The 12,096-nt window shown below is 35.6% G+C and overlaps 1 protein-coding gene across 2 annotated transcripts in view; it reads left to right on the top strand.

Annotated features, from left to right (window-relative positions):
- The window catches only part of XKR9 (XK related 9), a 115,969-nt gene that overhangs the window by 26,976 nt on the left and 76,897 nt on the right, over positions 1-12,096 (top strand). The window lies entirely within an intron of this gene.

Here is a 12,096-nt window from a genome sequence, read left to right as displayed (position 1 = left end):
GATCAGTCTTTTACTAAACTTAAAATTTCCTGTCAAGCTCAATTGTGGCAAGCCCACCCACAGCATTCCCTTGTGTTGGATCAACTCTGGGCTAAACTGTGAATTGAGCAATTGGTAATAGTTGCTGGTATTTGAGTTTCTTTTCAGTGATCTCCCACATTTCAGCACTTTATGGCCTGCCTCAATGACAGATATAGCATCTCTCTAAGAATTTTAAGATTTATAAAATATTTACATTTAAGCCTCATGACAATTCTGTGAGGTGGGCACACCAAAATTATCACCTACATTTTATAGATGAGGATGTCTCAGAGAGCTTAAATGGCTTGTCCATGATTGCTATTTGTCCCTTGTTTTTGAAGTGCAATGACATCACAGAATGATGACTTGTGTGTGAATTGGATTTAAATGAAGCAGAGATGCACAAATCATCAGCTTTACTCCCATAGCTAGTAAATGTCAGATGTGAGATTCAAATGTGGGTTTCTCCTGAGCCTAGGTCCAGCCTTTTTTCCCTCTTCATGTTACATCCTGATCTAATGCCTTCCTGTTGTCTCAATTCAATTTAAATCACTAGTCAACATGCATTTATTGGAGAAACAAGACAAAAAGAGAAAATAGTCTTATCCCACTAGGATCTTTTCTACTGGGGATATATAGTATCATATAGGTAAATTAGATACAAGTAATATATAAGGTGTTTCCCAGTCTCTCCCATGGGCTTTGGTCATACATTATGAAATGCTTAAAGGACATTTCAAAGGGGATGATGTCCAGACTTCTTGCTGTTCACTTGTGTCCTACCCTTGTTCGGACATTGGATATTGGAGTGATTTATCATTCCTTCTCCAGCTCCCTTTACAGATGAGGAAACTGAAGCTAACAGGGTTAAGGCACTTGTCTAGGCTAGGGTCCCACAGCTAGTAAGGTCATATAAATAAGTTGAGTTTTCTTGACTCCAGGTCTGGCGTTCTATCCACTATACCACCTAGGAGACTCAGGCAGATAAGTCCTGAAATAGATAAAATGTTGGGCCTGGGATCTGGAAGACCCATGGGCAAATTTTCTCTGACATACTTGCTAGCTTTGTGACCCTGGGCAAATAATTTAACTGTCTGCTCCATTTTCCTCATCTGTAAAGTGAAGATGAGAATAGGATTGTTGTGAGGATAAAATGAGATATTATTATCTAAATAAATTTTGTTATCTTTCTCTATTTCATATGAGCCTACCTCCCAATATGTCTTCCAAAATTAACTTCTCATCAAAAAGACTATGATTTTTCTAGGCACCCAAGTTCATATCCTCAGTGTTCACAGTGATCCTTTATCTTGCTGCATATCTCATTCATTGCCTAATCAGCTTCTGCCTCTACAGTATCTCTCAAATTGGGCCTTTTCTCACTTCTCACAATGCACCATTTTAGCTCAGGTTCTTCTGCCTTCTTGTATCACTAATTGGCCTTCCTACTTCATCTTTTTTTAAATAGTTTTTTTTATTTTTTTCCTATGTAAAGGCAGTTTTTTAACATTCATTAAAACAATCTGAGTTTTGAAATTTCTGCCTCACCCTCCTTCCCTCCCTTCCCTTCTTCCATAAAATGGTAAGCAATTTGATACCGATTATGTACATGTAACCATGAAAAACATATTTCCCTATTAAAAGAAAATCATGAAAAATGCATAAAATGAATAATAGTATGCTTCTATCTGCATTCAGACTGTATGTGAATAGCATTTTCCATCATAAGACCTTTGGAATTGTCTTGGATCACTGTATGCTGAGAAGAGTGAGTTATTCATAGTCGATCACACTACCTCAAATCTTTTTCTATTCTCTACAGAGCTGCCAATTTGATTTTTTTAAGGTTTTTTTTTCAAGGCAAATGGGGTTAAGTGGCTTGCCCAAGGCCACACAGCTAGGTAATTATTAAGTGTCTGAGACCGGATTTGAACCCAAGTACTCCTGACTCCAGGGCCGGTGCTTTATCCACTGCACCACTTAGCCGCCCCTAATTTGATTTTCTTAAGGAGCAAATCTGACTACTTTTCTTCTCTGTAAATTCCAATGTCTTATATACTGCCAACAAAGATTAAATAGAAACTTCTCTGTTTAGCTTTTCAAGTTTTCACAACCTGGCTCCAAGCTATCTTTACATTCTTATCCTACCGACTCTCTTCCTCATCTTGAGATCCTGTCAAACTGTCTTTCAAAAATAGTTATCTTCTGCCTTCATGCTTTACATTAGCTGTCCTCCATGTTTGTAATGTACTCCAGCCTCACCTCTTCATAGTTTCCTCATTAGAATGTTATATTTGTATCTAAAAGGTATCTGAAATCTTTAGGGCAGGAAGGAAGGAAGGAAAAAAAAAAGAAAAAAGGGAACAAAGAAGCATGATAACTTTTTACATATTTAAAAAGGAATAGCAGTTTAATATGCAATCATTTTTTAATTATACTATCTTATGGAAATGCTTGTCTTATTACATAAATTAAAAAAAGAAAGATAGTATCACAACAGCACTTTCCAATTTGCCCCTTTAATTTATCTTTTTTAAAATTTTCTTTTGTTTGCTTCTCAGAGTTTTTACTAAACTCTGCCCTTTTCATCAGGAATAGTTAAAAATGTTCTCTCCCACAAAAAATCCACCCCCCAGTAGGATTACTATCAGCTTTTCAATTCAGTTATTCTTGGTTGTAAAATCTATATTATATCCATCATCTCTCATTTATAATACAAGTTCTTAAGTTTTGTGTGATCTTGTCGATAGTTTTGTGGTGCTTGAATTCTTTCTGTTTGTTTGCAGAATTTTTTTTCTTTGATCCAGAAACTCCAAATTTCAACCATGACTTTTTCTTTTGGTATTTCTCTCAAGAGAGAAGCAGTACAATCATTCTCTCTTTACTTTATCCTCTGATTCTAATAAAACTAGGCAATTTTCATTTATGATTTCTTGAAACATAGTTCAGCATTTTATCATGGTTTTCAAGGAGCCCAATGATTCTTTAAAATTTCCTCCTTACCAGGGTGGCTAGGTGGTGCACTGGCTCTGGAGTCAGGAGTACCTGAGTTCAAATCTGGCCTCAGACACTTAATAATTACATAGCTGTGTGGCCTTGGGCAAGCCACTTAACCCCATTGCCTTGCAAAAAACCCCCCAAAATTGGGACATTAATGAACTGTTGGTGGAGTTGTGAATTAATTCAATTGTTCTGAAGGACAATATTAAACCATGCCCAAAGAGCAATAAAAAAATCATACCCTTTGACCCAGCAATACCAATATTAGGTCTCTATCCAGAAGGAATCATTAAAAAAGGGAGAAGTTCCACCTGTTCCAAAATATTCATAGAAGCTCTTTTTTTGTAGTGGCAAAGAATTAGAAATTGAAGGGATGCCTATCAATTGGGGAATAGCTGAACAAATTATGGTATAAGAATGTTATGGAGTACTATTGTTCTATAAGAAACCATGAATGGCTGGACTCTGGAGAATTATGGAATGAATTACAGGATCTAATGCTGAAGGAAGAGAGCAGAACTAAGAGAACATTGTACACATTAACAACAACACTGTGAGTTGATCAATTTTGGTGGATGCAATTCCTCTTGGGAGCAGTTTGGAAAGCTAGGACAACCCTGGGAGATTTGTTATGAACAATGCCATCTACATCTAGAAGAAAAAACAAACTACAGAATCTAAATGAACACTATGCCCACTTTTTAAAAATTTCTCTTATGTTTTTCCTTCCTATCTCATGGTTTTCTTTCTTTTCCCTTTGTGCTAATTCTTATAGTTAGTTGGTCCTGGTTGGTCTTGGCTTGAGTCACCAGGATGCCAACTTTTACCTCCAGGGATATGTCTATGCTAAGAGGGCTGATAGGTTTTAGATGCTCCTTTAAGTTTCAGGGAACTGGATCTTCAGGGCCATCTATGACATCTTGAGGCAGAGATCTGAGAACCTCAGACCCTAGACTTAGGGTGTCTCAGTCTAAGCACCCAAACTGGATACCCCTGCTCCTGATGGTTTCCAAGTTCTACCTTGTGGTTTCCTAACCTGTGTGGAACTAAAGCTGGTGAGTTCTAAGGGGCCTCAGAAGCTATCTAGTCCAGTGTCTGCATTTTTACATTCCTTTTCACGAAGCTACAGAGAAGAACCTTGCTGATGTCTGTGTTTTGTGTCTAACCCACTTGTTTGCCTTGGCTAACAGTGGCTTCTCTGGTGACCTTCCCCCTTTTCTACTGCCTTCTGGCATGCTTATGCATGGATGGCCTTTTTTGTGCCATTCTGGGGTGGATGGAGTCAATTATTCTAGTTTTTTCCTTGGATTTCTTGACTATTTCTTGACTATTAGTGGATTGATGCTACTTTTGCCTTTTTGCCAGAGTAAGTATGTGTGGAAAATGTTTCTGGAATTTACATTTTGATGTTGCTGAATATAAGGACATAAATAGCCATGTGTAAAATAACTGCAAAGAGAATACAAATAAATATCAGGTAAATAAAAACTAGTTAATAATAACAACAAGAGTATCTATATTTTAAGATTTAGAAAGCATTTTACAAGTGTCTTCCTGTTTTTATTTGATGGGAACATTTTACAGGTTAGATAAGCATTATTAAGTACTGACTATATGCCAGGTACTGTGCTTTATGGATACTATCTCACTTGATTTTAGGTTAGGAGGAGGGTAGTGAATAGTTATGACCAGGAGAAGGACAAGGAGTAGAAAAAGGAGGAGAAGAAAGAGGAAGAGGAAGAGGAAGAAGAAGAAGAAGTAGGAGGAGGAGGAAGAAGAGAAAAAAGAGGAGAAGAAAAAGAAGGAAGGAGGAGAGAAAGTACCATTGAAAATTTTTAAAATGCGAAGAGAAGAGAAGCAAGATGAGAGGAAATCAGAGGCAATTATAAATTCTAAAAATATGTTTAATTACATATTTAATTACATATTAGTTCCAAATTTTTTCCCCTCCTTATCTCCTCTGTCCCTTGCTGAAGATGGCAAGGAATTTGATATAGATTATACATGTGCAGTCATACAAAATATATTTCCATATTAGTCATGTTGTGAATGAATACACATACCCCTTTCCCTTCCTCCAATAAAATAAAAAAAAATAGTATACTTGATCTGCTTTCAGAGTCAATCAATTCTCTTTTGGATATATTTAGTATTTTTCATCATAAGTCCTTTGAAATTATCTTGGATCTTGTATTGCTGAGGCTAGGTAAATAATTTATAGTTGATCATTGTACAATATTGCTTTTACTGTGTACACTCTTCTCCTAGTTCTGTTCATTTAACTTTTCATTGGTTCATATAAATATCTCCAGGTTTTTCCTAAAAGAATTCTGTTGGTCATTTCTTTTTTCTTTTTCTTTATTTTCTTTTTTCTCAATTACATGTTACAACAATGTTTAACATTCATTTAAAATTTTTGAATTCCAAATTCTCTCCCTCTCCCTTCCCTCTCTTCAAATTTTGAGTCCTAAATTCATTTTCTCCCTCCCTCTTTCCCTTCACCCTTCCTTGAGAGGACAAGCAATTTGCTATAGATTATACATCTGTAGCTTTGGAAAACATTTCCATATTAGTCATGTTGCAAGAACAGATAAAAAAGAACTAGAAAACTAAAGTTTTTTTTTAAAGTATACTTTGATCTATATTCAGAGTTCATTGGTTCTTTTGCTGGAAAAGCTGAGTCTTTTGTATAAGATACTCCTTATTGATAAAGAAAATGATGACCTGATGCTGGTTTGAAGAGTAGAGTTGGTCCAAGCTGCATGTCCTTTCTTGTCCAGGGTCTCACAGCTAGTATGTGTCTGAGGCTAGATTTGAACTGAGATCCTCCTGATTCCAGGATCAGTGCTCTATCCACTATGCCACCAGCTGCCTCTTTGTCATTTCTTATTGCACATATTTTTTTTATAACTTATTCAGCCATTCCCCAAGTTTTTAAAAAATTGATTTATATTTTGATTACATTTTAAGTTCTGCACTAGAGAAGGCTGTTATTTGACATACACACATACATATATGTGTGTGTATAAAACCATATTATGCATACTTTTAGTTATCAATTTTTTTTCTGGATGTGGAAAGCATTTACCTTCATAGTCCCTTTGTATATAAAATACTCAGAAAAATTTAGTTATTCACAGTTGCTTTTCAAACAATATGACTATTGCTGTATATAACATTTTCTTCGTTCTGTATATCTGGGTCTTCATTATTTTATGTTTTTCTAAAATCAACAAACTCACCATTTCTTACAACACTGTAGTATTCCATCACAATTATATCTCACAATTTATTTAGCCATTCCCTAATTTATGGGCATCTCTTCAATTTCCAATTCTTTGCCACCACAAGGAAAGATACCATAAATATTTCCTTTTCCTTTTCCCTGATCACTTTGGAAAACAGACTCCAATAATCAAAAGGTAAAAACAGTTTAGTAATTTTTTGAACATGATTCCAAGATTGCTCTCCTCCATGTTTGGATCAGTTCACAATTCCATTAACAGTGTATTAATGTCCTAATTTTTCACAACATTTGTCATTGTCATTTGCAACATTGCATCTAGGGGTGCAGTGAGCCTTGGAGTCAAAAGAATGGGAATTTGAATCCAGCCTCAGTGTGACCTTGGGCACGTCAGTTAACCCTGATTTCCTCACATCCAGGGCCATCTTCAGTTGGACTTACTCTGTATCTGTCTACTGGACCCAGATAGGTCTGGATTAAGTGATGCTTGTGACTTTGCAGAGCACCCCTAATTCAAATTCAATTCATGAGCTTGTCATGCATCACCTCCCCTGATGTTATGGTCTTTTTCAAGGAGCAAAGGACAAGTATCTTTTGAGCCAATCTGACAGGTGTGAAACATCTCAAAGTTGCTTTAATTTGTATTTCTCTTATCAGTAATGGTTTAGAGATTTTTCATATGACCATATATAGTTTTGATTTCTTCACTGAAAAACTGTCTGTTCATATCCTTTGACTATTTGTCAATTGGGGGAATGACTTGTATTTTTATAAATTTGACAAAGTTCTCTATATATTCTAGATAAGAGATCTTTATCCATGAAATTGTCTATAAAATTCCCCTCCCATCCCTTCCTTTCGTTTTTTGCTTTCCTTCTAATCTTGGCCAATAAATCATTGGTTTTACTTGTACTTATCTTTTTTGTATCTCACAATTATCTCTATTTCTTGTTTATTCATAAATTTTTCTCCTATCCAAAAGTCTTACAGGTAATATGTTTTATGTTCTAATTTTCTTATGAGATCTCCCTTTATCTCTAGGTCATATAGCCACTTTAATCTTTGGCTTTCTAGTTTTTCCAAGACTTTCCATATAGTGAATTTTATCCCAGAAGCTTAAATCTTGACATTTGTCAAATACAAGGTAACTATAATAATTTACTACTTGTATTATGTACTATACTATGTACTCTGTTCCACTTGATCTACCTTTTTTTCTCACACCAATATCAGATCTTTTTTTTTTGACTAGCCAATAGGGTTAAGTGACCTGTCCAAGGTCACACAGGAAATTATTAAGTGTCTGAGGTCAAATTTGAACTCAGGTCCAGGGTTGGTGCTCTATCCCTGCAACACCTAGCTACCCTAAGATAGTTTTTGATAATAAGACTGTCATATAATATAGTTTAAGATCTATTACTGAGCCATTGTTGGGCATCTCCTCAATTTCCATTTTTTTCCTTCACAAAAAAGAATGCTATAAATATTTTTGGATATATATATATATATATATATATATATATATATATATTTGTTCTTTTTCATTAAAAAAATCTTGCAGTTCAGACCTAGTAGTGCTAGGTCAAAGGTTATGCACAATTTTGTAGTCTTTTGGGCATGGTGACATGAACAATCTTGAATGTAATATGTTGAATTTATTTTATATTTCTAATTAAGAAAGTTGTATTAATAGAGATTCATGGTTTCATATATGAGCCTTTAAAAATTCTGCTTTGTATAGGGAAATGCTCTATTTTTTCTTTTTTTTTAAATTCATAATAGGAAAAAAAAAGAATATGGGTTCCTTGGGAATAGGGACAGTTTGGTGCCTGATTTAAATTTAATAAATACTTGTTAAATCAGCTGACAGTCCTTTTGGGAGAGGGTAACCTAACATTTGAGGATATTAAGAAAGGTCTCAGGAGCTGCTAAGTGGAGCAGTGGATAAAGCACTGGCCCTGGAGTCAGGAGGACTTGACTTCAAATCTGGCTTCAGAAACATAATAATTACCTAGCTGTGACCTTGGGTAAATCACTTAACTCCACTGCCTTACAGGAAAAAAAAAAAGAAGAAAAAGAAAGGCCTCCTCTAGGAGATGGTACTTAAATTGACTCTTGAAAGAAGCTAGAAGTTCCAAGAATGAGAGATAAGGAGGGAGAACATTGCATTCATGGGGGACATCCTATTAAAAAACAACAACTTAGAAGTAGGAGCTGGAATATAATGAATGGTTGTCATTGTTCAGTCATAACTGACTTTTCATGATTCCATTTGGGGCTTTCCTGGCAAAGATAGTGAAATAGTTTGCCATTTTCTTCTCAGCTGATTTCACAGAAGGGGAAACTGAGACAAACCAGGTAAAGTGACCTACCCAGGGTCATTTAGCTAGTAAATGTCTAAAGTCAGCTTTGAACTCAGGAAAATGAATCTTTCTGACCTTGGACTTGACCCTCTAGCTACTGTGCTACCCATAATGGATGGAGTAATTCAGTAATTCAGCCATCCAATTTGGAAAGAACATTCATATAAGAGAGAAATTAATATGTAATCAATCTGGAAAGAAATTGGAACCAGATTGGAAAAAGCTTTAAATATCACAGCTGAAGTTTTAGGTTAAGATGCACAAATTCCTGCCGGGCCCAATGCTGATCTGACTTTGGGTCCTTGTTCCAAATTCCTAAGCATTAAGACTCTAAGAAGGCATAGGATTAAACATATTGAACCATTATAATGGTTTCATTTAAAACTATCACCAAATATTTATCAAATTGGTTATTAGATATGAAGGATCTGAAGAAATGTTATACAAAGTGAATGCATTTGAATAGAGAAAGGTAATTAGGAAGTTTAGAGAACAGGACACTGATAGGGAAAGCAAAATTAATAGTGTGCCATAGTAAGAAGCCTTGAAGCAGGCATCTGCCCAGGTTGCTGTTCAGTTGTTTCCAACCCTTTGTGATCCCATTTGAGGTTTTTTTTTTGGAAAAGATACTGGAGTGATTTGCTATTTCCTTCTCCAGCTCATTTTACAGATGAGGAACTGAGACAGACAGGGTTAAGTGACTTGACCAGGGTCACACAGCCAGTGTCTATGGTGATAGGTTTAACCTAAACCTTCAGCTGTGATAAACAGGTACATCTATGGATGTTGACAGCCAAACAAGAGGAGGAAAAATCTTACCATTTTTCCATTTATTTTGCAAGGCAAATGAAGTTAAATAACTTGCCCAAGGTGACACAGCTAGATAATTATTAAGTGTCTGAGGCTGGATTTGAACTTAGGTCTTCCTGACTCTTAGGCTGGTCCTCTATTCACTGTGCCACCCAGCTGCCCCACACTTTCAATCTTAAAAAATGGATCCTAGGGGGTGGCTAGGTGGTGCAGTGGTATAGAGCACTGGCCCTGGAGTCAGGAGTATCTGAGTACAAATCTGGCCTCAGACTCTTAATAATTACCTACTGTGTGGTCTTGGGCAAGCCACTAAACCCCACTACCTTACAAAAACCTAAAAAAAGTGGATCCTAATATTTCCAGTATTCTTTTCCAATATTTATCAATATCAGAAATGAAGCCTACAGAAATATAGGATTAATATTTTCTAGGATTGTTTCTATTTACTAATTAACCCCCCCCCCCAAACAACCCACCTTTCCCACAGCATAATTCTTTGATGTTTGACATATTTGTTTTGGCTCTGGACCTGTGGTTTAGTGCTAATTTGCATGGTTGACCTCATTCACTCCCTTGTAGCAATTAATGCATTGGAGAAATTTGGCTCAGTGTAATTACCAAGAACTATAGAACCTGAATACTGAAAGTTCTGTACCAAAACTTCAATAAATACATTCCTTCCCAGTGACCTTATATTCTGGATTAAGCAGAATAGACTGGTTGAACTGGTACCTTGGTTATAGTTAAAAGTATGGTATTAAAATGAATTCTTCAATTTTTTAAAAAAAATATTTTTTTCTTCTTATTATTTATTTTCTGTATTATTTGATACAGTTAAGGATACCTTGACTCTTTGAAAAGGTAGAGGAATAGTTGTATTCAACAACCAGAAAACATACATTCATAAGAAGCTGAAATGAAATTCAATTTCCTGAGATTACTGAGGGATATAATAATCTAGTTTCAGAGCAGCCACGAGGGGGCAATAGAACCACAAATACTGGACCTAGGAGATGCTGTTTTGCATTACCTCAGGTTGATGTTTTTAGTTGCCAGAACCATTTTTTTTTTTAAAGAATCAGAATACTAAAACAGAGGATTTCCTTTTCTAAATGATAAATTTCATTTACTACAATGGACATTTTCCAAAAAAGTACCCCAAATCTGCACAAAACACATTTCTAGAAAACAGTTGAGCAGAACTTCTAAATGGATTGATTGGGCCAGTAGTATGCAAACATGGTCTTTCTCTGACAGTGTGATTGGACTCAGTTCACTGGGATCATAAAGCTAGAGGTGGATGCCATCTGGTCCAACCCTTTCAATTTATAGATGAGGAAACTGAGGCAAATGGAGGTTAGGTGACTTGCCCAAGGTCACCAAAATAGTACTAGGGGGCATTGAAGCAAAGGTCCTTTGACTTCTAAGCTAGTGCTTCTCTCATTGTACTACTAATAAGCACCTAAGTTGAATTTTCCATTCTGTGACTGGTAAATGGACAAATGGTCACCAGAGATTTGACTCTAACCATATCAATCCCTCAATCCCTTTAATTGTAGGATTGGCTTCTTGCATAGGAAGTTGGGGTATTTACTCAAGAGTCAGTATGGTTAACCTATACTTTTATATTTTATCAGATGGGACAGGATGAAGGTAATGGAAGAGAAATATACACACATACAGAGACATATACTCCATCTTTTTTATAAGAGCCCTGAGACTTATTAAGTGGCACCCAATAATTTAGAACATTAGCAACATTTTCCCCTCAATATTTACTACTGTTAGAAATGATGTATTTTGTGGAAGTGAGGTTAAAATGGTCCTTAGAGTATGCTAAATACCATGCTATTTTTAGTGTTCAAATTGTTTTTCAAGTGCACAAAATACAGGAAATCTGTAATTCTATTCTATTAGGTTTATCACTCTGATACTTTAAGAAGTAACAAAAGCCCCCCAAAAGATGGAGCTGTTGGTATACCTAGCCAAGTCTTTATACTATATGAACCCTTGATTTTGAAATTAAATATTGCATTATTGAGTGATTTCTTTATTATGAATTATATTTATGGAATTATCTGTATCTTTCTGTCTCCTTTAATGTTTTTATTAGTATTTTTAGGTGATTTTTCAAAGGAAGTTAGAAGTTATTGATTTAATTACTATTAACATTATGTGGAATTTCAAAAGATTTGCTATTTTCCCAATGGTATTGAGTATATTTCTAGTTTGATTTCAAAGTCACTGGATCATATGTTCATAGCTTTAGAGTTGGAAAGAAACTTGGAGATCATCTAGTCCAACATTATCATTTTAGAGATGAGGAAACTGAATTCGACAGGTTAATTACCTGTCCAAGGTCATAAAAAGCATATATTCTAACAAGTTTACTCTTTAGAGATAAATAATAGAAATAACAAGAATAAGAATACTGTAGTGAAGCTGTCTCTCACATACAGCACAGGGATACTTTTCAGTGGTTTGAAGTGAGGCATAATAGTTATCTCTAGCTTCCTCTCCTCTGTCTTCTTCCTTGGGGACTTTATTCCTGCCAGGAGATGAAGCAGTAGGTTGGGGTCAGAAACTTGGCCATTATACTGTTTCAGAGAGAGGGGAACTAGGTTAAAACATCTATCTGTCTGTCTGTCTGTCTGTCTA

Source organism: Macrotis lagotis, chromosome X (genome assembly GCF_037893015.1).
Source record: "Macrotis lagotis isolate mMagLag1 chromosome X, bilby.v1.9.chrom.fasta, whole genome shotgun sequence".
NCBI lineage: Eukaryota > Metazoa > Chordata > Mammalia > Peramelemorphia > Peramelidae > Macrotis > Macrotis lagotis.
The sequence above is the reverse complement of the archived record's forward strand: the minus strand, read 5'-3'. Positions and strand labels throughout refer to the sequence as shown.